Raw genomic sequence first — 24,009 nt, 5'->3', positions numbered from 1 at the left:
TTTTCCCCTAGCTTTCTTAAGGCACACAAAAAAATTAATGATAACTGCCATTTACTGAGCATTTGCTATGTGTCAGTAACCAGGTTAGATGTTTCTTACATACATTGACTTTTAATCTGCTCAACAGCGCTGCTGGGTTGGCATTATTATTCCCATTATTTCAGAGATGAGGAAGATGAGACAGTTTGAGTCATTTTGTGCAAGGTCCCTCATTTAATAGATGGAAAACCTGGGATTCTAACCTGGGACTCCAAAACCCAGGTTCTCAACTCTCAAACTGCTTGATGCAGGCTTCACCAATGGACTTGTCTCCCACTTGCCTTTCTTCTTCTTCATACCTATAGACTTTAGGTATGTTTAAAAACGTTCAAAGCATTTTTATTGTGCTTCAGCTGTAAGGGAAATGCTCTCATGCATGTGAAAGGAGGGCAGCAATTGGCTTTATTATTCCCCTATAAAAAACAGCAATTCTGCCAATAAATATTTATTGAGCCCTTTTTTATTTACCAAGCACCATGTTAAAAGCTGGGGAAACAATAGTGAGAAAAAATAAATACTGGCCCTGGTCTCATGGAGCACAGTCAAGTCAGGTCCTTCAACATTAATTCAGATAGTTTGTGGTTGAACCCATCCTATGTAAATACGCTCTTGGTTTTTCAACTGAGGCTGTGGGTTTAGAATGAGAGAAGTAAGATGGAGCAACTGATGCTGCGAGTTCAAGAGTCAACTCCATTATTCAGAGGTTCCTGCTCTGGGATCCTCTTTCACTTTTTGACTTTCCTTCTGCTTCATGACTATCTAAAGCAATACTGCTCTCATCTCTGACTCGACAGAGGAAGGGAAAAGATAAGTAGTTCAAATTACTCTGATAGCTAACCAGGGATGCTGTGGACTGTTGCACAGTTGGTGCACTGTGCAGAGGTGCCTGACTGAGGAAGCCATTTGGAGCCAAATTCAGCCTGAGACCTACTTGCCAAGCAGTGGCCCTGGCCTGAGGCTCCCCAGTCCTGAAGAAGAGGTGCCTTTTTCTTCTCCCAGGCTTTTCCTCTACAGGCACAGAAAGGCAGCTTATAAGCTCGAGGTGGTTTTCTTGGTAGAGCTGGAAAAAGAATGGAAAGGGATATGGTTGAAACTGCTGTTTCAAATTTATGTTGTGTGAAATTCACTGTTTGTATCTTCCATGTCCCCCTTGACTCATTTGATGTAATTATAAGTGCTTTTAGGTTTTTTTTCTTTTAATAGACTTTATTGTTTAGAGCAATTTTAGATTCACAGCAAAATTGAGCAGAAGGTGTAGAGATTTCCTATATACGCTCTGCCTCCACATATGCGTAGTTTCCTGAATTGTCAACATCCTCCAGCAGAGTGGTATAAGTTATGAGCCTATATTGACCACGCCATTTCACCCAAAGTCCTTAGGTTTTGATGGCAGAAAAGAATGCAAGTATTGGTTCAACATAGGAAAAGTGCATAGTGGTTAAAAGCATAAGCTTAGCAGGGTACATGTTGTGACTTAAGAAACTTCCTGTCTTTTCTCTTTCTGATTTAGACCTAGAGGGGTAGAATGGGAGGGAGGAGAGAGGCTCAAGAGGGAGAGGATATATGTATAATTATATGTATAATTATGGTTGATTTGCATTGTTGTACAGCAGAATCCAACACAACATTGTGAGGCAATGATCCTCCAATTAAGAAAAAAAAAAAACTATTTTCTGTAGATGTAACTGGACATAATGGGAAGAATTGGTGATACTTTTTAGGTGTTTTCTTTCTTTTTCTTTTTTTGGCCATGCCCCATGGAGCTATTGAACCCAGGCCACCACAGTGAAAGTGCTGAGGCCTAAGCACTGGACCACCAGAGAATTCCATAGATGGTTTCCTTCTTGTACTTAATTTCTAGAATTAAGTTGCTTGTCTCATCCTAATGATGAAGAAAATAATAACACTACCATTTCCTCTCTGTTTTTAGGAGGCTGGCTTGTTTGAGGTGATATCTTGTTGTAGTTTTAATTTGTATTTCCCTGATGATTAGAGACATTGAGCATTTTTCACGTGTCTGTTGGCCATTTGGATGTCTTCTTTGAAAAAATGTCTGTTTAGTTTCTCTGCCCATTTTTAATCAAATTGTGGATTTTTGTTTTGCTTTAGTTGTTGTTGTTAATTGAATTGTATGAGTTCTTTATATATTTTGGATATTAACCCCCATCTGTGTTTATTGTTGTGTATAATGGTATTAAAAACTTTACTTTAGTGAGCACAGATATGTGCAGATCATCATGCCAAGAATTTAACATATGTTGCTTTATTGAATTCACTTCATAGGTATGTATATAATAATGTAGGTATTATTACCTCATTTTTGTACACAGGGACACTGATATTTTAAAAAATAATGTTATTTATTTATTTCTGGCTGTGCTGGGTCTTCACTGCTGCTCAGGAGTTTCTCTATTTGTGGAGACAGTGGCTACTCTCTAGGAGTGGTGTGCTTCTCATTGTGGTGGCTTCTCGTTGCAGAGCACGGGCTCTAGGCAGGCGAGCTTCCATAGTTGCAGCACGTGGGCTGAGAAGTTGTAGTTCCTGGGTTCTAGAGCACAGGCTCAATAATTGTGGCGCATAGGCTTAGTTGCTCCACAGCATGTGGGATCTTCCCAGACCAGGGTTGAACCCATGTCTTTTGCATTCGCAGACGGATTCATTACCACTGAGCCAGCAGTGTCAAAACACTGACATTTGAGTTACCCAAGTTCCATAACAAAGAAGCGGTGAAAGTGGAGCTTGAACCCTGGCCTATTTGACTCCAAGACCTGCACATATAACCACAATCTTTTATACTGCTTTGTTGTGGAAGAAGAGATGTTTAATCAGTTTTGAGGTCTCTATCCTGACCTGGGTACCCACTGTACAAATTTCAGACTTCCATAAAATATTTCAGTCTTCTCCAAGTTGGAATCTTTCTCAGTTTTCCTTATACTCGCTACCCTCATAATGCGTAACTGACGACCAGGAATCCTTCTTGGGTAGTACAGCTCACTGACCACTCTTCTTAGTTGTTATAACCACAAATCACACTTATGTCACAAGCCCTGAACCAACCTTGGCCTTTTATCTCCGCCAACCTCCTTGCTCAGCAGAACTCCTAACATAAGAGTATACAACATCTCATAAGGATTTTTCTCTTTAACAATTTCCTCATAGTTGTTCGTAAGAAAGGACATTAAGGACTAAGGACTAAGATAAGCAAGTTGTATGTAATGGAATTTGAGGGGGTCAAAGAAATAAGTTTAACAGGATGAAGAATGTAATTCTGTGGGAAGTGAGCAGGAGACAATGGCACTGAGAGATGGTTTTCATGGTCCTAAGATCACAAATATGGTCAGGAGTTGACCGTAATTATATTTTTGCTTTGAGTTCAAGTAAGATAATTGGTTTGTAGTTGGCTAGCATGGTATCTCATTTCACCTTTTAATCTAAGGGACCCATAGTTTTTATAAGACAAACTCACTGGTGATAATAACTCACATTTATTTTGCATTTATTCTTGGCTGTTTTTGTTTTTAATATTTATTTTGTTGCATCACTTGGGATCTTTCATTGAGGTGTATGGACTCTCTAGTTGTGGCATGAGGGCTCAGTTGTTGTGGCTCATGGGCTTAGTTGCTCTGAAGCTTGTGGGATTTTAGTTCCCTAACCAGGGATGGCGATCACATCCCTTGCGTTGCAAGGTGGATGCTTAACCACCGGACCACCAGGGAAGTCCCCACCCTTGACTGTTATAGGCACTTTATAGACTTTCTTTCATTTAATTCTCACGGCCATCCTATGAGGGAGTTACGATTTGGCTGGCGTTGCATAGATGACCGGAGAAGGCAATGGCACCCCACTCCAGTACTCTTGCCTGGAGAATCCCATGGACAGAGGAGCCTGGTAGGCTACAGTCCATGGGGTCCCTAAGAGTCGGCCACAACAGAGCGACTTCACTTTCACTTTTCCCTTTCATGCACTGGAGAAGGAAATGGCAACCCACTCCAGTATTCTTGCCTGGAGAATCCCAGGGATGGCGGAGCCTGGTGGGCTGCCGTCTATGGGGTCGCACAGAGTCGGACATGACTGAGGCGACTTAGCAGCAGCAGCAGTAGCATAGATGACAAGACAGAGGTTCAGGATGGTAAATAACTTGCTCAAGATCATAGAACTAGTAAGCAGCGGAGGCCTGATTCAAAATCAGGCAGCCTGCCTCTTAACACGTTCATATACCATCTAAATTCTTGCTGGGGAATTAAGGATGCTAATGCAATCCATTTTGCATATAGAGCATGTTAGTAGCAAGTGCTTAGAATGCTTCTTGCCTATGTTTTGTTTCCAAGGTGAGGGGTTTTCCCAGAACACTCTTGGTCTCTGTTTCACCTTCATTCCTTCCCTGGGGAAATGGAGCGAGTTTCCTGAGTAGGAGAGAGAAGGGACCTGCAGGGCCCATCTTTCTCACATTCCTTCCTTGGGGTGCAACCTGCCTATGGAGACTACACAGTTTGATCTGTTCCCTGTGGGTGGTGGGTGTGGAGAGGCCTTAAGTGGTCTAGTGTTCCAGTGTATAGAAGTCTGCCTAACTCTCGCTTTCAGTATGAGGAGGTCCCTTGTTCCATATAAGTCACAGTCTCTATATTAGCTTAGTAAAGAGGATACTTTGAACCTCATTTGATTATACCTTTGTCTTCTTTCTCAGTTTGTCTAGATGGATAGGAGAGGTATCATGTATCCTCACTGCATCTCCTCCAAGAGCAGGGAAATACATTTAAAATATAGATAAGTAAGAAAACATCACAGAAATTAAAGACTCTTGATCTAACGTTCAATTAATCTGTCCCCTTCCAAGGTAACCAATTCATTAATTAAACTTAAGAAGGGGAACACAGCCGATATTTTTCTTATGTAATCTCATTTAACTCCTGTAACAATCATGTGAGGTGGGATTTATTATCACTGTATTATTAATAAGGAAACTATCTTATTCAATCAATAAATACTGAATGTGGCCCATAGGCCAGGTTTTGTTCCAGGAGGCTCAGAGAGGTAATGGCAATTGCTCAAGGTTATATAGTCCATCAGTGGAAGAGGTAGGATTTGAACCCACGTTTAACGAATGACACAGGTTAGGCATTCCTCGAAGAGACAAGAGAGTGGGAACACATTTTTAAAATGGTAATAAACATGTATTGAGCCCTGGTTTTATACCAGTGTGCAGTTTATATCACTCAGTGCTTTGTGGTGCATTATCTCATTAAATCCTTGCATATTTCCTCTCTGAACACACAGGGACTTTGAGGTTCAATGATGTTAAATAATTTTCCAAAGGGTACAGAGTAAGTGGCAGAGCTCCAGTTGTAAGCCAGGTTCTTCTTTTTTGAAACCTTTAGCTTTTGAGAAGTACTGCCTTTGCTTTTCTGGATCTTACAAAGGTAATTGGAAAACATAGCCTCTGAAATGACATCAGAGCATCTTGAAATCATTAATTAGCAAATGCAGATTAACCTAGTGGGTGTGAATGGAGGTGCTGAACGGCTGGGAGGGAAACCAGAGGAAGAGCTATGTGGGGGAAAGACAGGGCAGAGTAGAGTTATCCGAGATGGGTTCACCTAGACTTCCTGGAGAGGACTTTTTAACTAGGTTTCAGCTGATATATGCTGGATGATGGTGAAGAAAAATAACACAAGTTTGAGAATAAGGGAAAAGTTTTGAATTGCCTTCCTTGGCACATGGTAAGTCAGTTGTGAGAAAGAAACAAAACAACAGCAGCAATAACAAAACCTTATCCTCTCTGAAAGTAAGGAACTGCCGTGGCAAGGACATGGCCTCCAGGTCTTGAGAATTTTGTTTGGGTGAGGTTCTAAGGACCCTGGATCTTTCCATGGCTTTCTGTTAACTAACAGGTGTCAACAAGGAGTCACTTAATATCTGGATCTTAATATCTTAATATCTTTATCTCTAAATGGGGAAGTAGAATATGTGCCCTCCAAAGTTCCACTGAGCAGTAATAATCTTTTGTCTTCCCTTGCAGGGAAGAATACTAGCCTTTCCCAGAATTTCTGGAATGTAGATGATGGTCAGTAAATGTTTGTTGAATTTAACTAATTAAAGGCAATGAAACTAGTTGAAAAACATTAGTAGGCAATGAAACTAATTGAAAAACATGCCCATATAGTAGGCATGTCTTGTTTGCAATATTCTTGTTGCCTATGTTCCATATGTCATCTCTTTTTGCCTCTGAGTCATCAACCTTGTCATTTCCTTGTTGAGGAAACCTTTCCCCACAAATCACCCTGGTGCCTTCATTCTGAACTGTGTCTAGGATGGGCTCAATCACGCTGTGCATTCCTGGTGTTGTTAATTCTTCTTATATAGCCTTCCGATCTCCTAATTCTTAAAAAATTTTTTAAAATATATTTAAAAATTGTTTAATTGGAGGGTAATTGCTTTGAATGTTGTGTTGGTTTCTGCCATACAACAATGTGAATCAGTCATAACTATATATATATATTCCCCTTCCTCTTGAGCCTCCCTTTCAATCTTCCCTCCCCATCCCACCCCTCTAGGTCATCAAAGAGCACCAGGCTTAACTCCCTGGGTTATATAGCAGCATCCCACTAGCTATTTTATACATGGTAGTGTATATATGTCGATGTTACTTTCTCAATCCATTCCACCCTCTCCTTCCCTGCTGTTGATCTCCTAATTCTTAACTACAACTATATTGACTATATGCATATTCTACACTTTTCATTTAGTAGCTCTGTGGAGAGTCTCATTTACTCCTGTTGTAGCTGAACAAGCATCTGCCTGAAGGGTATGAATGAAACTGTATGACTGAAGGAGAAACACCTACTGGCAGTAGGCTTTAATTGAAGGCTCAAATTTTGACTGCATTGCCTTCAGTTCAGGAGACCTGGGTTTAATCTCTGGGTTGGGAAGATCCTCTGGAGAAGGGCATGGCAACCCACTCCAGTATTCTTGCCTGGAGAATCCCATGGACAGAGGAGCCTGGTAGGCTACAGTCCATGGGGTTGCACAGAGTTGGACATGACTGAGTGACTAACACGATTTGATTTTGTTGTTATTGGCCGCACTATGTGGCCTGTGGGCTCCCAGTTCCCCTACTGGGGATCAAACCTGGGCCCTCGGCAGTGAAAGTGCAGGGTCCCAACCACTGAACCATCAGGAAATTCCTGAAATTTGATTTTTAAAATTAAATATATATATATATAGTCTTTGTCTCTAAAATGGAATAACATTTCAAGGAGGAAAGATTATTCCATGTTTAGGATTATATAGATAAAACAAATTGTATTTGATGGAATTTTTCACTTTTTTCCCGCAGGGCTTAGCACCATATATGCAGAGTCTGATTCTCTTGGCTCAAAATTCTAAATTGAAAAAGATGGCTCTCATCTAGGATTCTGAGGCTGAGTCAGAGCCTTGGAATCCAGGTGATCTTGATGTTTGTGGCAGTAGTATTGCAGACACTCCTAGTTGGCTTCACAATCTCTAGTCTCCAACTAGATTCTTCACTAACAGATCTCCTGGACTGTTTAGGGCAGCAGTGTGCCCGTTCAAGAACATGCACCTTCTTTAAGACTCCTCTGAAGCTAGGTTGGCCACAACCCAGGTCTGACCAGAGACATAGGTAGGAGTTTCCTGTGGGGAGCTTCCAGGAAGCCATTGTTCTCCTGATAAAAAGAGGTAAGTCCAACTGGCACAGGCATTTTGTCTTTGTCTCTTCCTCTTCTTTCTGCCTAGAGTATGGATACCATGTTGGAGGGGAAGCAGCCTAGGCTTCAGTTCTGAGGAAGAAAGTCAGGAGTGTCAGAGAAAGAAACTAGAAGGAGTGTGAGACCTTGTTGACTTCCTGAAACAGCTACCTCAGCCTTACCTCAAAACTTCTATTATGAGAGAAAAAGAAAACCTCTATTTGGTTACGTACTATAGTCAGTTATTTTCAGCCTCATGAAATCCTAACTGATGCAAATATAAAATAGATTAAAATATGAAATTTTTAGGCTTCAAGAAAAACATCTTAAAGATATTGGCAATCAAATGTACCGGATCATAAATATAATTTTGCCAAGCTTTGGTCTATTCAGATTTTGTCAGTGATTACTTGAATCTCTCCCTTCCTCCTTTCCTTTCAAAACAAATTTTGTTGAATAGCCCCTCTACAGTCTATGTGCTGGAAATGTCACAGTGAGCAGAACAGGCATGATTTCTGTCCTCAAATAATCACTCAAATATGTAATTATAAAACAATCTAGATACAATGAAAGGAGATACAGAGAACAATGAGAACATGTAAACGTGAGACTACATCTGGTCTGGGGAGGCTTCTCTGAGGAGCTGAGGTCTGAGCTGAGACTAGAAGGCTTTTCAGGGATTTATTAGGCAAAGGTGGTAGATGGAGTGAGAAAAAGAAACAGCAAGTGTAAAGGCCCCAGGGCTGCAGAGAGCAAGGCACTTTTGAGGAACTGAAAGTAGTACCCTGTGACTGAAATATTGAGAAAAAGGAAGAGAATAGCACAAAATTAGGCTGGAGAGGTAAATGGGCTAGATAATGCAGGGCCCTGTTGTCATTTATATTATAGACTTGGTCTTGACTCTAAGAACAGTGGAAAGTCACTGAAGATGCTAAGCCTTTAAGTGACTGGACCTGTTCAGATTCAAGTTTAAAAACTCAAATGCTGTTCTACCTGTTTGACTTAGAATAAATTGGTGATATGAGGCTGTAGTTAATGTGGGGAGTTTGGTTAGGATGCCAGATGGAAGATGGTGGGTAAGGTAAAAGATAGCTTGGATTTAAGGGGTGGCAGTGAAGATGAAGGAAAGTTGTGAGATTTAAATACCTTTGAAAAGTAATGTCAATGAGAACTGGTGATGGATCTGACAGAAATTGACAGGTGGAAGATTGCAAGGAAGACTCCTAGATTCTGACTTGCAGAGTTTGATGGTTGGTTGGGTGTAGGTGGCATTTGCTGAGAAAGGAAAACTAGAGGAGGCTTGAGTTGGGAAGGGTACATTGTGATGAGTTTTCCCCAAACATGTTGTATGTGAGGGATCTTGAGACACCCATATGGGTACGTCACATAGGCAGGTGTGAGGAAAGGTCTGGGCTGGAGGCATCAGCATGTAAATTGTGGATGAAGTTATAGATCATAAAATCATTGAAGAAGAGAGGACAAAGTGAGAGGAGAAGGGGGCTCAGGACCAATCTGATATAAAGATAAATAACCTTGTTCTCATCCTCAGGAAGCTTAAAACATGATAGAGGTGATGAGCTACATACATGTATAATTATAGACAGGAAAGGATTTGTATCCTACCAATGGCATAAATGAAGCATTCAGAGGAGGAACGGAAACACTGTATCACCTGAAGGGATCAGAGACTGTTTCACAGAGGATTTAAGAACAGGTAGGATAGAGTGAGGTACATAATGGAAGGAATGGGCTTTCTTCTGAGTGGAGAGGGTGATTGGACAAAAGTTCGGAGGCTGAAAAGCAACGTACAAAGAGGGAGCTCCAAGGGGTTCCATTTTTCTAGAGAGGGGATATAAGTAGGGGAGCCATGAAAAGGTGAGTTGGAGCCAGGTTGAGGAATGTAGTAAATGCCAGGCTGATTAACTGTAGGAGCAGGGACCTGGCTAAAATTTGTGTGTATGTTGAAGAGACGATGATGTGTTTTTTTTTAATAAACAACATTTTAAAAAATATTTATTTATTTGGCTGCATCGGGTCTTAGTTGTGGCACACAGCATCTTCATTAAGACATGTGGAATCTTTCACTGCGGCACATGGACTCTCTAGTTGTTGCCCACAGGCTTTATTGCCCTGCGGCAGGTGTTAGTTCCTGGACCAGGGATGGAAACCTCATCCCCTTTGTAACAAGGTAGATTCTTAACCATTGGACCCCAGGGAAGACCAGAGGCTGATGGGTTGAAACAATAATCACACCTCTGGCTTTCCATGCAGGGTGCACTCGAGAAATCAGGTACTGGAAAAGGGGGCACCAGCTAGGAGGCTGAGGTAGAGAGTGTTTGAACTTTATGACTGAACCTACTCAGCTCATTAGCTTTAAAGGAGATTTATTGAAAAAAATATGAAAACCTCCTGGAAGTAATCCAGAAGTCCAGTTGCTTTCCAGGAGATGGACGGTTGTCAGGCTCTCTCTGTGCCTCTCCCTTCCTGGAGTTCTTTGCTTCTCTCAGATCTCTTGTAGTTTTTTCAGATAAGCTTTCTCTGGAAGGGTCTTGGCTTCTGCACCACGGTTTGCGTGGGGTTGGGATTGCCATGATACTCACTCTGACCTGAATCCACACTATATCTTATAGCTCCAGACCCCTCTAGTTTTTACTACAGTATCTATGATGACCATGGTATTGAAGACATTCTATATCTTTGGGTGACAAAATAGACTCCAAATTGATATCCCAGTCACCATCAATACGATAATATAACAAATCTTCCCATGTTGCATATTGGTGGGAAATCATAGCATCTGTGTCAATTTGCTGGGCATGATTTGACTCCCAGTCACATTTGTGTGATAATAGGTTATCAGGATATTGTCATTTGCAGCAACATGGATGGACCTAGAGGTTATCATATTGAATTAAGTCAGACAGAGAAGAATAAACATCGTATGACATCCCTTATATGTGAAATCTAAAAAGACAAGAAAGCTTATTTGCAAAACAGACTCAAAGACCTAGAGAACGAACTCATGGTTGCCAGGTGTGGGGGAAGGGTGGAGAGAAAGTATAGTTAAGCAGTTTGGGATGGACCTGTACACACTGCTATATTTAAAATGGATAACCAATGAAGACCTACTGTATAGCTCAGGGAACTGCTTGATGTTATGTGGAAGCCTGGATGGGAGGGGAGTTTGGGGGAGAATGGATACATGTATGTGTATGGCTGAGTCCCTTTGCTGTCCACCTGAAGCTATCACAACTTTGTTAATCGGCTATATTCTGATTAGTTTAGTTTTAAAAAAAGAAAGGAGAAGAAAAAAAGAATGGAGAAGGCAATGGCACCCCACTCCAGTCCTCTTGCCTGGAAAATCCCATGGACAGAGGAGCCTGGTAGGCTACAGTCCATGGGGTCACTGAGAGTCGGACACGACTGAGCGACTTCACTTTCACTTTTCCCTTTCATGCACTGGAGAAGGAAATGGCAACCCACTCCAGTATTCTTGCCTAGAGAATCCCAGGGATGGCGGATCCTGATGGGCTGCCGTCTATGGGGTCGCACAGAGTCTGGACACGACTGAAGCGACTTAGCAGGAGAAAAAGAAAGAAAAAATAGGTTCTCATCTGCTCCCAGAATGAGCACAGGGATCATTTTGTCTTGTCTACACTGTGTCTATTTCTGTATAGCAAATCACCCTATAAGGGGCTTGCCAGGTGGCTCAGGGGTAAAGAATCCATCTGCCAATGCAGGTGACGCAAGTTCGATCCCAGGGTCAGGAAGATCCCCTGGAGGAGGAAATGGCAACGCACTCCAGTATTCTTGCCTGGAGAATTCCATGGACAGTGGAGTCTGGTGGGCTACAGTCCATGGGGTCTCCAAGAGTCAGACATGACTGAGCAACTGAACATGCATGCAAGTCACCCTAAAATTTGATGACTTAGAACAATAGTAGATAGTTATTATTTCATAGTTTCCATGGATCAGGAACTAGAGGGTAGACTTACTGGGTAGCTATGGCTTGGGGTCTCTCATGAAGTTGCAATCGTGATGTTGCTGAGGCTACATCATCTGAGGTTTGATTGACACTGGAGGATCCACTTCCAAGATGGCTCCCTCACATGGCTTTTGGCTGGAGGCCGAAGTTCCTCACCACATGGAACTTTCCATAGAGCTACTTGAGTGTCCTCGTGAAACGGCAGCTGGTTTTCCCCCAAGTGAGTGACCCAAGTGAGAGCAAGGAGGAAGCCACTGCTTTTGATGACCTAGTCTCGGAAGTCATACTGTCACTGTTACCACATTCTGTTTCTTAGAAGTGAGTCACTAAGTCTGGTTCATACTCAAGGGAAGGAGAGTTAAGCTCTATCATTTGAAGTGAGGATTGTAAAAAAAATTTTAGACACATTTTAAAATCACTGCAACCACTGTAACATCAGCACCTAGTACAGTGCCTGACACATAACAGGTGATTAATAAAGATTTGTAAAAGGAATGATTATTCTCTACTTTAAACTTGGAGTCACTAGCACTGACACGCTGGCACTAAGGCAGGCAGTCACACTGAGGAATGGCCACTTGAAGCCTCATTCAGTTTCAGAGTATTCTGCTACGTTATCCCATCAGCAAAAGGGCCATTTTGAGAAGTTGTCTGGCCATTCACACAACATGTGAACTGCTGGGGTTCCTTCCAGAATTAGTACAAAACTGGAAGAAGAGATATGAGGTCTCAGAGGTACCTAACAGTGAAGTTTTGCTTAGTGAACTAGAATTGTAAATGCATATTTATGATAGGGTCTTCTATTTTATTATTATTTGAGGACCAGCTACTTTATATTTATTTAAAGACTTGGGATCTCTGATGTATTTAAGATCAAGTAGATTCAGGTCAAAGTGGGTGCTATGGGAGCCTGAACCCCATACAAACCATGTGGAAGGAAAGCAGAATGAGGTTCTTTAATACAGATTTTTAAATCCTTGAAAATTTCCAAGAGAAATGGAGTGAGTGGGAGGTGTGGCAACAATGGATGTGTGCTGCTCAGTTCTTTTTTTCTTTTTTTTAAAAAATTTATTTATTTTTTAATTGTGTGATAATTGCTTACAGAATTTTGTTGTTTTCTGTCAAACCTCAACATGAATCAGCCTTAGGTATACATATATCCCCTCCCTTTTGAAACTCCCTCCTATCTCCCTCCCCATCCCACCCTTCTAGGTTGACACAGAGCCCCTGTTTGAGTTTCCTGAGACATACAGCAAATCCCCCTTGGCTATCTATTTTACATATGGTAATGTAAGTTTCCACGTTACTCTCTCCATACATCTCACCCTCTCCTCCCCTCTCCCCACGTCCATAAGCCTGTTCTCTCTGTCTTCTTTTATTCCTAGTTTTTTAAGGAATCTCCGTACCGTCTTCCATAGTGGCTGTATCAATTTATATTCCCACAAATAGTGCAAGAGCATTCCCTTTTCTCCACACCCTCTTCAGCATTTATTGTTTGTAGACTTTTTGATGATGGCCATTCTGACCAGTGTGAGGTGATATTAGTTCTTTTTTTCAAAAGCCTGACTTTCCACTGGGAGGAGTGCAATTAGTGCAGCACCTCTGGCATCCACTGTAGTTTCAAGCTGAGGCTGCGATCTATTTCAGCAGCCCCAAGCCAATGACAGAACATGGTGGGGGCGGACCTAGCTCTTTCTGTGGGGTTGAGAAATGTGGAATTTCTCCAGTGAGTAGTCTTTGTGCTCCAAAACGCCACCTGGAGGGGGCTGAGACTTTGTTAGACCTGTGTTGTGATCTGAGGCTCTCCCTGCCCTGTTCTGCATCCTGCTTTAACTCTCATAGGCACCTCCCTCTCCCCAGTAAACTCATGCACTTCTAACTCCATCTCAGCATCCTGGAGGACCCGACCATTCCAAGACAGTGTAGAGGGCATGTGGTTGTGGTAATTATGGAGCTTGCTTAAGTAAAGGACAGCAGAATGCAGTGGTTAAGTGCTTTGGCAGCAAACAGGTCTGGGTTTGAGCCTGGCTGTGCTGTCTACTAGCTTTGTGATTTAGGGCAAATATCTTAAACTCTTTGTTTTTTGGTTTCCCCATTGGGCAGATGGAGATGTTAACATACTTCTATCTCTGAGATTTGTTGGGAGGATTAAATAGGTTCATTCTTACTGAGTGCTCAGCATCATGCATAATGGAGTCAGGCAAAGTTCTTAGTTGTAAGCAACAGAAGCTGACTCAAGTTGATTGAAACAGGAAAAAAATTGATTGCCAAAGACAGCCGGCAGCTCCCAGAATTCCCAGAGAGGCTGGGAAAGGAGCTCAGAAAAGCAGAAACAGGGGTAGCAGCCAGGGCTGTAGTCAAAATCATGCTACAAAATCAGGCAGATGAGGACACTACTGTTGCTTCTCTTGCTCACTGGATGCCAAGGCATGTCCCACTGCCTCTGACAATACCATTCCCAGTCGTGGACCTCAGACCCCGCCCCTGGCCTGCTGCCACTGTTATCTAGACATGTGATGTGGTTATCCCTAACCACGCCAGCCAGGCAGCAGGATGGCTTCTCTGCAGTCCTCAAGATCTTTTCTCCTTTCCCCCTCTCTGCCCCTTGTCCCATTTTACTTCTCCTTCTTTCTCATTCCCCCTCCTTTTTCTCTTCCTCTTCTTACATCCTCTCTGTCTCTCTCTCTCTCCTCTTTATCTGCTACTCCATCACCTCTATCTCTCCACCCACCTTCCTGTTCCTCCTCTCCTGTCCTCCCTTCCCCTCTTCCCACCTCTCCCTCCTCCTTCTTCTCCTTCTCCTCCTGTCTCTCTCATCTCCATGACCTCTATCTCTGTTTCTCCTTCTATCTGTTCCCTCTCTGCTGGCTCATTGTCCTTGTCAAATAGCCGACCAGATCTTTTTAAAAAATGTGACCCAATGATCTCTCTTTAACTTCCTTTCTATTCTCTTCTTTCCTTCCCCAAACTTCGGAAAAATCTATATTTCTTCCTCACTTCTTATTCACTCCACTACAGTCCAGCTTTCATCTCTTTTACTCCACTGGAATGGCTCTTTCCAAGGTTGCCAATGACCTCTGTGTTGTCTTGCTGGGCATCATCTCTTCTGTCCTCCTGCTTGACTTCTTGGGAACATTCAATTTTGTTGACCAAGACCTCCATTTGAAATTCTTTCCTGTTCTTGGCTTGGTACTGTCCTGGTTTTCCTACATATTTTCTTGGTTTTCCTCCTTTTTTGGACCTCACCATCTTAGTATCCTTTGTAGGCTTTTCATTCTGTTTACCTCTGTGTTTACTCTCTAGGGCTGTCAAAACAAAGTATTACAAACTAGATGGCTTAAGGAACAGAAAATCACTGTCTCAGTTTTCTAGCAGCTTGAAGTCAGAGATCAATACATTGACAAATTTGGTACTTTGGCTTGTGAAAACACCCTGATCTCTGCCTTTGCTCTCTTGTGGCATTCTCCCTGTGTGCATGGCTCTGTATTCAAATTTCTCCTTTTTATAAGTACACCAGTCATATTGGATTAGCTTTTTTCTCTCCAATGATCTCCTCTTAACTAATTATAATTTATAATGATCCTAGTTCCAAATAAGGTCATATTCTGAGGTACTAGGGGTTAAGACTTCAATATATGAGTGGGGGGGGGCAGACACAGTTCAACTCATAACACCTTCTAAGTATTGTTATCCCTTGATCTCATCCTTAGCTCTCTCTGAAAAGCTCCATCCAAACCCATGGCTTTAATTACTGCACCATCTCTACAGTGAGAATAGATACCCAACAGCGATTCTCTAGAATAATCCTCTCCCACTAATTCTGGAAGGACAGATCCAATTACCCAGTGGACATGTTTGGGGATTTACAAGTCTCTATACATTTATAATATCCCCAACTGAATTTATCTTGTCCTCAAAGCTGCTCCTTCTGAGTTTCCTGTCTCAGAGATGGGCTCCATCATCCACCTGACTCCTCTGGCCCACCCTGGAAATTATCCTGGAGGCTTGCTCTAGCTTACAGACGTTCAGTCTCCAAGTCCTGCTGATTCTGCTTCTTTCGTAGTTCCTTGCATGGCTAATTTTCTTGTTTTTTTCCCCTGCTATCACTTCCTTGGTTTAGTTTGCATCTCTTCTAACTTGAATTATTATGATTAATGATGACAGTAATCAGCATTTATTACATGCTGTGTGCCAGTCTCTTTCATAAGATGCCTTCCTAGTCTCATACCTTTCCAGTCCATTCTGATTCCAGGAAGACTGCAGTGAACACACATGAAGCAGGTATAAATGCTTAGTCCCTCAAATTCAGATGATCAAGAAAAATATAACTTTTTTCCTATAATTCAATTTAATGATTATTTTAAAATTTCATCCTGTCTGATGGCAGAACATATAATCTCAGATAATTCTGAGTAAATAAGTAATTCTTGCATTGTGCTTTTTCATTTACTATTTCTTAATATTATACTTTTTACTGCTACTATACAACAACTACTACTACTTTTGAGACTGTCGTCATTTTTTTGGCAGCATAGTATTCCAAAATATAAATGTACTAAAACTTTTATTCAGTTCCCTGTTTATGAACCTTTAGATCATTTGCAGTCTTTTGCTATTATGAAATCTTTGTGATACATATTTGCATAAATGTGCCAGTATAAGTCCAGGGTAAATTCTTTGAGATGGAAATACTGGATTGAAGGTTATACACAATTAAATTTTGATAGCTATTGCTAGGTTGCCCTCCAGAGACCTTGTGCCAATTTATACTTCCACAGATAGCATATGAAAATGCTCATTTCCTCTCCTCAGCACCAATATTGGGTATTACAAAGCTTTAAAATATTTGCTGTACTTTTCATAATATATTTCTTTAATTATGATTAAATTTTCATTGTAATATAATATTTTTTCATTAATTATATTAATTTAAAGTTACATATTATTTTTAACATTTTTCCCCTGCTTAATTTAACATGAATATATTTCCTTTTTTTTGGCTGTGCCATGCTCTGTGTGGGATCTTAGTTCCCTGACTAGGGATCATACCCCTACCCACTTCAGTGGGAGTGTGGATTCTTAACTATTGCATTGCCACTGCACTGAACAGCCCCTCACACGAATATATTTTCATTTAAATAAATATGCATCTCTCCAGATGTATTTTTAGGCCCTTAGCCTCTAGTTAACATACTCATAAGACCACACTAGATAGAGTCTTTCTTGGGATAAGAATGAAATGTTGATGGCTAAGAATTCTTAGGTAGATTCTAAGCCTCAGAATAAACAATAAGCCAAGAGTCCTAGCCAGCAGCACCTCAGAGAAATATAGTGTAAACTAAAAATGCATGTTCTATACATAATTTTAGATTTTTCTAATAGACACACTAAAAGGTAAAAAGAAACAGGTGAGATTAATTCAATATTATTTTCACCCAATATATGCAAAATAGTATCATTTCAATAAGTCATCAGTATAAAATTGTTGTTATAAGTAATCAGTAAAAATTTTTTTTGTTCTAAGGTTTTAATTTGTATTTATTTATTATTATTTTGGCTGCACTGGGTCTTCATTGCTGCCTGGGCTTTCTCTAGCTGTGGTGAGTGGGGGCTACTCTTCCTTGTGGTGCATAGGCTTCTCATTGTGGTGGCTTCTCTTGTTGCAGAGCATGGGCTCTAGGGAGGCGGGCTCTAGTAGTTGTGGCTCAGTAACTGGGGCCTGTGAGCTTTTAGTTGCTCGATGACATACAAGATCTTCCTGGACCAGGGATTGAACCCATGTTCCCTACATTGGCAAACTGATTCAACCACTGGACTACCATGGACGTTTCTGTCCTAAGTCTTCTAAATCTGCAAATTATACACTTACAGCACATCTTAAGACTACATGTGTGCACATTCAATCGTGTCCAACTCTTTGCGACCCCAGGACTGTAGCCAGCCAGGCTCCTCCGTCCATGGGATTTTCCAGGCAAGAATAGTGGAGTGTGTTGCCATTTCCATTGAACCCTCATCTCTTTCATCTCCTATGTTGGCAGATGGGTTCTTTACCAGCTGAGCCATCAGGGAAGCCCATCTCAAGACTAGCCATGCTTTAAGTGTTCAATAGCCACATATGGCTAGTGGCTACTGTATTGGACAGTACAGATATGTGTTGTAAAGACACTTCCAATGTTCAGCATCTACAAGTGACACTCGAATAGCTTAAAATTGCATATGACCAACTTGCCTAATTTTGGGGAGCCAAGTTCAGTGCCTTTTAGAGAGGAGGTACTCAAAGTTTATTTTTCTAATTGAGTTATTTTTATTTTTTCAATTGAACGTTCACACTTGTTTTATGTAGATATGGTTGAAATACCTCATTGTAGTAATGAATCATTTCATTAGTCATGAAACAAACAAAAAAAAACCAATTCATACGTTTTACTTTGTTTCTCAGAAATGAGAGATGTTCTAAGAATGTGTTTTCATAATATTTGCCAAAAATTTTCATCACACAATAGGTTTTTTTTCTCTCTTCCTTTTGGACAATTGTTGAGTTGATGAAGCTTTTAAGATAGGTAAGAACAGATGTGTTGACTCAGTTTGGAAAGGCAAAAACAATTTTACTTGAAGAGAAGCCCTCAGGGAAATGACAGCCTCCCAGGGGTGTTTTAGGAAATACTGAGTCTTTATTTTTTTATTTTTTATTTTTGCATTTATTTTTTTTTTTTTATTTTAGTTGGGGGCTAACTACTTTACAATATTGTAATAGTTTCTGCCATACATTGACATGAATCAGCCATGGGTTTACATGTGTTCCCCTTCCTGGACCCCCAACCCACCTCTCTCCCCATCCCATCCCTCTGGGTCTTACCATTGCCCCGGCCCTGAGCCCTTGTCTCATGCATCGAACAAGGAATGGTGTTCTGTTTCACATATGATAATATACATGTTTCAATGCTATTCTCCCAGAACGTCCCACCCTCACCTTCTCCCTCAGAGTCCATACAATTGTTCTATGCATCTGTGTCTCTTATTCTGTCTCGCATATAGGGTTATCGTTACCATCTTTCAAATTCCATATATATGCATTAGTATACTGTATTGTTGTTTTTCTTTCTGGCTTACTTCATTCTGTATAATGGGCTCCAGTTTCATCCATCTCAGTAGAACCGATTCAAATGTATTTTTTTTAATGGCTGAGTAATATTCCATTGTGTATATGTACCACAGCTTCCTTATCCATTCATCTGCTGATGGACATCTAGGTTGCTTCCATGTCCTGGCTATTGTAAACAGTGCTGCGATGAACATTGGGGTACGTGCGTCTCTTTCAATTCTGGTTTCCTCGGTGTATATGCCCAGCAGTGGGATTGCTGGGTCTTTAGTGAACATTATGATTGGGTTAAGAGCCAGCAGAGTTTGGGCAAACTGATAGTCCCCCAAATATCACAGTGCAGTATTAGGAGCAGTCTCCCTAACTTGACATTTTTTAAGAGGATTTATATTTTAATTATTTGCTTAAAATTTGCTCTTGATGGTCCTTTAGGCCAAGAGTCCCTAGCCTCCGGGATCTAATGCCTGATGACCTGAGGTGGTGCTGATGTAATAATAATAGAAATAAAGTGCACAATAAATGTAATGCACTTGAATGATCACAAAACAACCCCTGCCACCCTGCCCATGCTTGGTCCATGGGAAAAATTGTCTTCTACGAAACTGGTCCCTGGTGCCTAAAAGGCTGGGGACTGCTGCTTTAGGCAAATGTTAATCTCATTTACTTCTCTAATTTTAATGCTCCAAAACACCAACTTAGGGAAGGAAAGAGAAGTGTTCTGTGAAGTTATGTAAGTACTTTATAATATTATGTGAGAAAAAAGTTCTTTTCATTAAAATGTTACCAATGCCCAATTGAGACTTGGAGGCATTAAAAGTGGAATTGGAGAATACCAGTTGGAGAAGCCTAATACACCACTGAATTCAATCCTATCCACTTGTCTCACAAGTTAGAAAACAAACTTGGAGAGGTAGAGATACTTCCTTAAGGTCACATGACTATGCAGATGTCTAAACTTTAGACTTTCTGATGTCTGGACCAGTAGTTCTTTTTAGTATGAATTATAGTCAACACTTACTGAGCATTTGCTGTGTGCTAGCATATGAACTAGATCTGGTAGACAGAGTGCCTGAGGAACTATGGGTGAAGGTTCCTAACATTGTACAGAAGTTGGTGACCAAAACCATCACAAAGAAAAAGAAATGCAAGAAGGCAAAGTGGTTGTCTAAGGAGGTGTGACAAATAGCCGAGAGAAGAAGAGAAGCAAAAGGCAAAGGAGAAAGGGAAAGATATACCCAACCGAATGCAGAGTTCCAGACAATAGCAGGAGAGATAAGAAAGCCTTCTTATGCAAAGAAATAGAGGAAAACAATAGAATGGCAAAGACTAGAGATCTCCTCAAGAAAATTGGAGATACCAAGGGAACATTTCATGCAAAGATGGGCACAATAAAGGACAGAAATGGCAAGGGCCTAAAAAAGCAGAAGAGATTAAGAAGAGGTGGCAAGAATACACAGAAGAATTACACAAAAAAGGTCTTACTGACCTGGTTAACCACAATGGTGTGATCACTCACCAGAGCCACACATCCTGGAGTGTGAAGTCAAGTGGGCCTTAGGAAGCATTACTACGAACAAAGCTAGTGGAGGTGATGGAATTCCAGCTGAGCTATTTCAAATCCTAAAAGATGATGCTGTTAAAGTGCTGCCTTCAATATGTCAGCAAATTTGGAAAACTCAGCAGTGGCTACAGGACTGGAAAAGGTCAGTTTTCATTTCAGTCCAAAAGAAGGGCAATGCCAAAGAATGTTCAAACAATTGTGATCATTTTACATGCTAGCAAGGTAATGCTCCAAATCTTTCAAGCTAGGCTTCAGCAGTATGTGAATTGAGAACTTCCAGTTGTACAAGCTGGATTTAGAAAAGACAGAGAGACCAGAGATCAAATTGCCGACATCCACTGGATCATAGTAAAAGCAAGGGAATTTCAAAAGAAAACATCTACTTCTGCTTCATTGACTGTGCTAAAGCCTTTGACTCTGTGGATCACAACAAACTGTGGAAAATTCTTTTTTTTTTCAATTCTTAAAGAAATGGGAATACCAGACCACCTCACCTGTCTCCTGAGAAACCTGTATGCAGGACAAGAAGCAACAGTTAGAATCAGACATGGACCAACATACTGGTTCAAAATCGGGAAAGAAGTACGTCAAGGCTGTATATTGTCACTCTGTTTATTTAACCTATATGTAGAGTACATCATGCAAAATGCCAAGCTGGATGACTCACAAGCTGGAATCAAGATTGCCAAGAGAAATATCAATAACCTCAGATATACAGATGATACCACTCTAATGGCAGAAAGCGAAAAGAAACTAAAGATCCTCTTAATGAGAGTGAAAGAGGAGAGTGAAAAAGCTGTCTTAAAACTCAACATTCAGAAAACTAAGATCATGGCATCCAGTCCTATCACTTCATGGCAAATAGATGAGGAAACAATGGAAACAGTGGCAGATTTATTTTCTTGGGCTCCAAAATCACTGCAAATGGTGACTGCAGCCATGAAATTAAAAGACCCTTTCTCCTTGGAAGAAAAGCTATGAAAAACCTAGACAGTGTATTAAAAATCAGAGATATCACTTTGCTGACAAATGTCTGTATAATCAAACTATGGTTTTTCCAGTAGTCACGTATGGATATGAGAGTTGGACCATAAAGATGACTGAAGGCCGAAGAATTAATGCTTTCGCACTGTGGTGTTGGAGAAGACTCTTGAGAGTCCCTTGGACAGCAAGGAGATAAAACCGATCAATACTAAAGGAAATCAATCCTGAATATTCATTGGAAGGACTGATGCTGAAGCTGAAGTTCTAATACTTTGTCCACCTGATCCGAAGAGCCGGCTCATTAGAAAAGATTGTGATGCTGGGAAAGATTGAGGGCAGGAGGAGAAAGGGACGACAGAGGATGAGATGTTTGGATGGCATCACCAACTCAATGAACATACATTTAAGGAAACTCCAGGAGATAGTGAAGGACAGGGAAGCCTGGTGTGCTGCAGTCCATGGGGTTGCAAAGTGTCAGACACAACTTAAGCGACTGAACAACAGCAGCAGGTTCTGGCCTAAATGCTTTTCATAAATGTCAACAGTTCATAAAATCCTTACAGTGTAAAATATTACACATTTAAAAGAAAAAACCCATCATTCTTCTCTAATGATATTTTTTCTTGAAACTTCATTTGGTTTCTTAAGCAGAAGTTGCTGCCGCACAAAACATTCTCCACATCCAGAGTCAAAGTCTGCCTGAGACTCCTAGTAAACTTGGCTATGTTTTGACAGCTAGTCATAACTCAAGCCCAATATGTTTCTATTAAGGATGCAGAGAGGTTTGGAAAGCACAGCTTTTTAAAAGTTTACTTTTTAATTTTATTGGAGCATAGTTGATTTATAATGTTGTGTTAGTTTCAGGTGTACAGCAAAGTGATTGCTATACATATACATGTATTCATTCTTTTTAAGATTCTTTTCTCATATAGGTCATCACAGAATATTGTTTCCTTCCTTAATTGTTCACTGATGATTTCTTCCCTCTCTTCTTTCCTCTTTTCCTCCTCCTACTTCCTTCCTTGCCTCTCATCTCTCCCTGCTCCCTCCCCGTTCCTTCCTTCTACCCTATTATAGAAAGTGAGGTGTTAAGGACATTTTCTGTCAAGAGTCCAAACTCTTTTTGATTTATCTTGAATGTGTAGAATATTGAAAATACAAGGGCCTCAGGGGTCATCAGAAGGGAAGTAGAGGCCCAGAGAGGTAAAGGGTTTTATCTGAGATCAAGTAAGTGAAATTCTACCAAAGTCAGAAAGCTACTTCATGATATGTGCTCAGTAGTGTCTGACTCTTTGTGACCCCATGGACTGTAGCCTGCCAGACTCCTCTGTCCATGGAATTTTCCAGGCAAGAACACTGGAGTGGGTTGCCTTTTCCTCCTCCAGGGATCTTCCTGGCCCGCGGATTGAACCTGCGTCTTCTGTGCCTCCTGCATTAATAAGTGGATTCTTTACCACTGAGCCATCTGGGAAGCCCAAAATACTATGTAGCAGGAGTCCAATCAACCCCAACCTAGAAAGCTGTCAGAAGAGCAAAGACAACGTCTGTTTGTGTGGGGTGTGGGGGGACATCCTTTTCTTAATAACAATTCAATCTCAAATCAGCAAATTCTTCCCCTTCCCCTGAAGGAGACCAGGGTCCTTCACCAGGAGCCTCATAATGACAAGAAAATCTCTAACCATATCCAGCACTTCAAAAACTCTGGTGTTGAGGGTCAGGTAGCCAAGAGCTTAGCGGCACAAGGAGTTAGGGTTTGGAAATACACACAAGAGGAGGAAACAGTACTTGTATTAATCTGTGCCTTAAAACTCTTTAAGTCACTTGATTGTAGAAGAGGGCCAACACATTAAGAAGACTTCAACTTCCCTGGTGGCACTGTGGGTAAGCATCCACCTGCCCATGCAGGGGACGTGATCCCTGGTCCAGGAAGATTCCACATGCTGTGGAGCCACTAAGCCTGTGTGCTACGACTCCCAAAGCCCATGTGCCTAGAGCCTGTGCTCCACAACAAGAGAAGCCACCACCAGGAGAAGCCCATGCACCAAAACTAGCCCCTGCTCATCACAACTAGAAAAAGTCTGTGAGCAGCAATAAAGACCCAGTGCAACCAAAAATAAAATAATTACTTTTTTAAAAAAGAGAAGACTTCAAGAAGGAAAACTTGAAAGTGGTTTTACATTTTGGAAGCTGAGGATTCCAGATCCAACAACCTCGGTAACAGGCTGGTGAGGTTCTCAAGAGTCCTTGAGTGTTCCCATCCCAAGGACTTCAACATAGGAATTTCTCCAAAGTCAGTTTTTAGGCTTTAGTTTCTTCCCTTGTGAAACAACAGATCTGGTCCACTGACTGCCAAGGTCCTATCTATATGTAAGAACTCTGTGACTCCACAGTCATAATAAAATCATTAAAAAAAGCAAAAGATGATTCCATAGCTTGTTAATTTTTTTATTATCTTGTTTTTTTTTCTCACCCCAGTTTGTGGCTTGGTGAACAGCAAGAACCTGGGGGAATAGCTTTGATGCCCCAAATTACTTGTAAGAATTTTATCTCATGATTTTTTCTTTCCTAAAGGATGTTTCCTAACATCCTTTGAGATCCTTGCCTACAAAACAGTCTAGAAGCAGACAACTATTAGCGG

At 41.1% G+C, this 24,009-nt stretch overlaps 1 protein-coding gene and 1 long non-coding RNA gene across 8 annotated transcripts in view; one reads left to right on the top strand and one right to left on the bottom strand.

Annotated features, from left to right (window-relative positions):
• EXOC6 (exocyst complex component 6) overlaps positions 1–24,009 on the top strand; it is a 313,607-nt gene that overhangs the window by 30,268 nt on the left and 259,330 nt on the right. The window lies entirely within an intron of this gene.
• LOC145531536 (uncharacterized) overlaps positions 484–24,009 on the bottom strand; it is a 75,674-nt gene continuing 52,148 nt past the window's right edge. For both annotated transcript variants that reach the window (XR_014072511.1, XR_014072516.1), the window contains exon 3: positions 484–1,099. This is a non-coding gene — a long non-coding RNA (uncharacterized LOC145531536). The remainder of the gene's footprint in view (positions 1,100–24,009) is intronic.

The sequence above is a fragment of the Giraffa tippelskirchi genome, chromosome 2 (assembly GCF_054371585.1).
Source record: "Giraffa tippelskirchi isolate mGirTip1 chromosome 2, T2T-mGirTip1v1.2.pri, whole genome shotgun sequence".
Taxonomy (NCBI): domain Eukaryota; kingdom Metazoa; phylum Chordata; class Mammalia; order Artiodactyla; family Giraffidae; genus Giraffa; species Giraffa tippelskirchi.
This window is presented reverse-complemented; position numbering and strand designations above follow the sequence as displayed.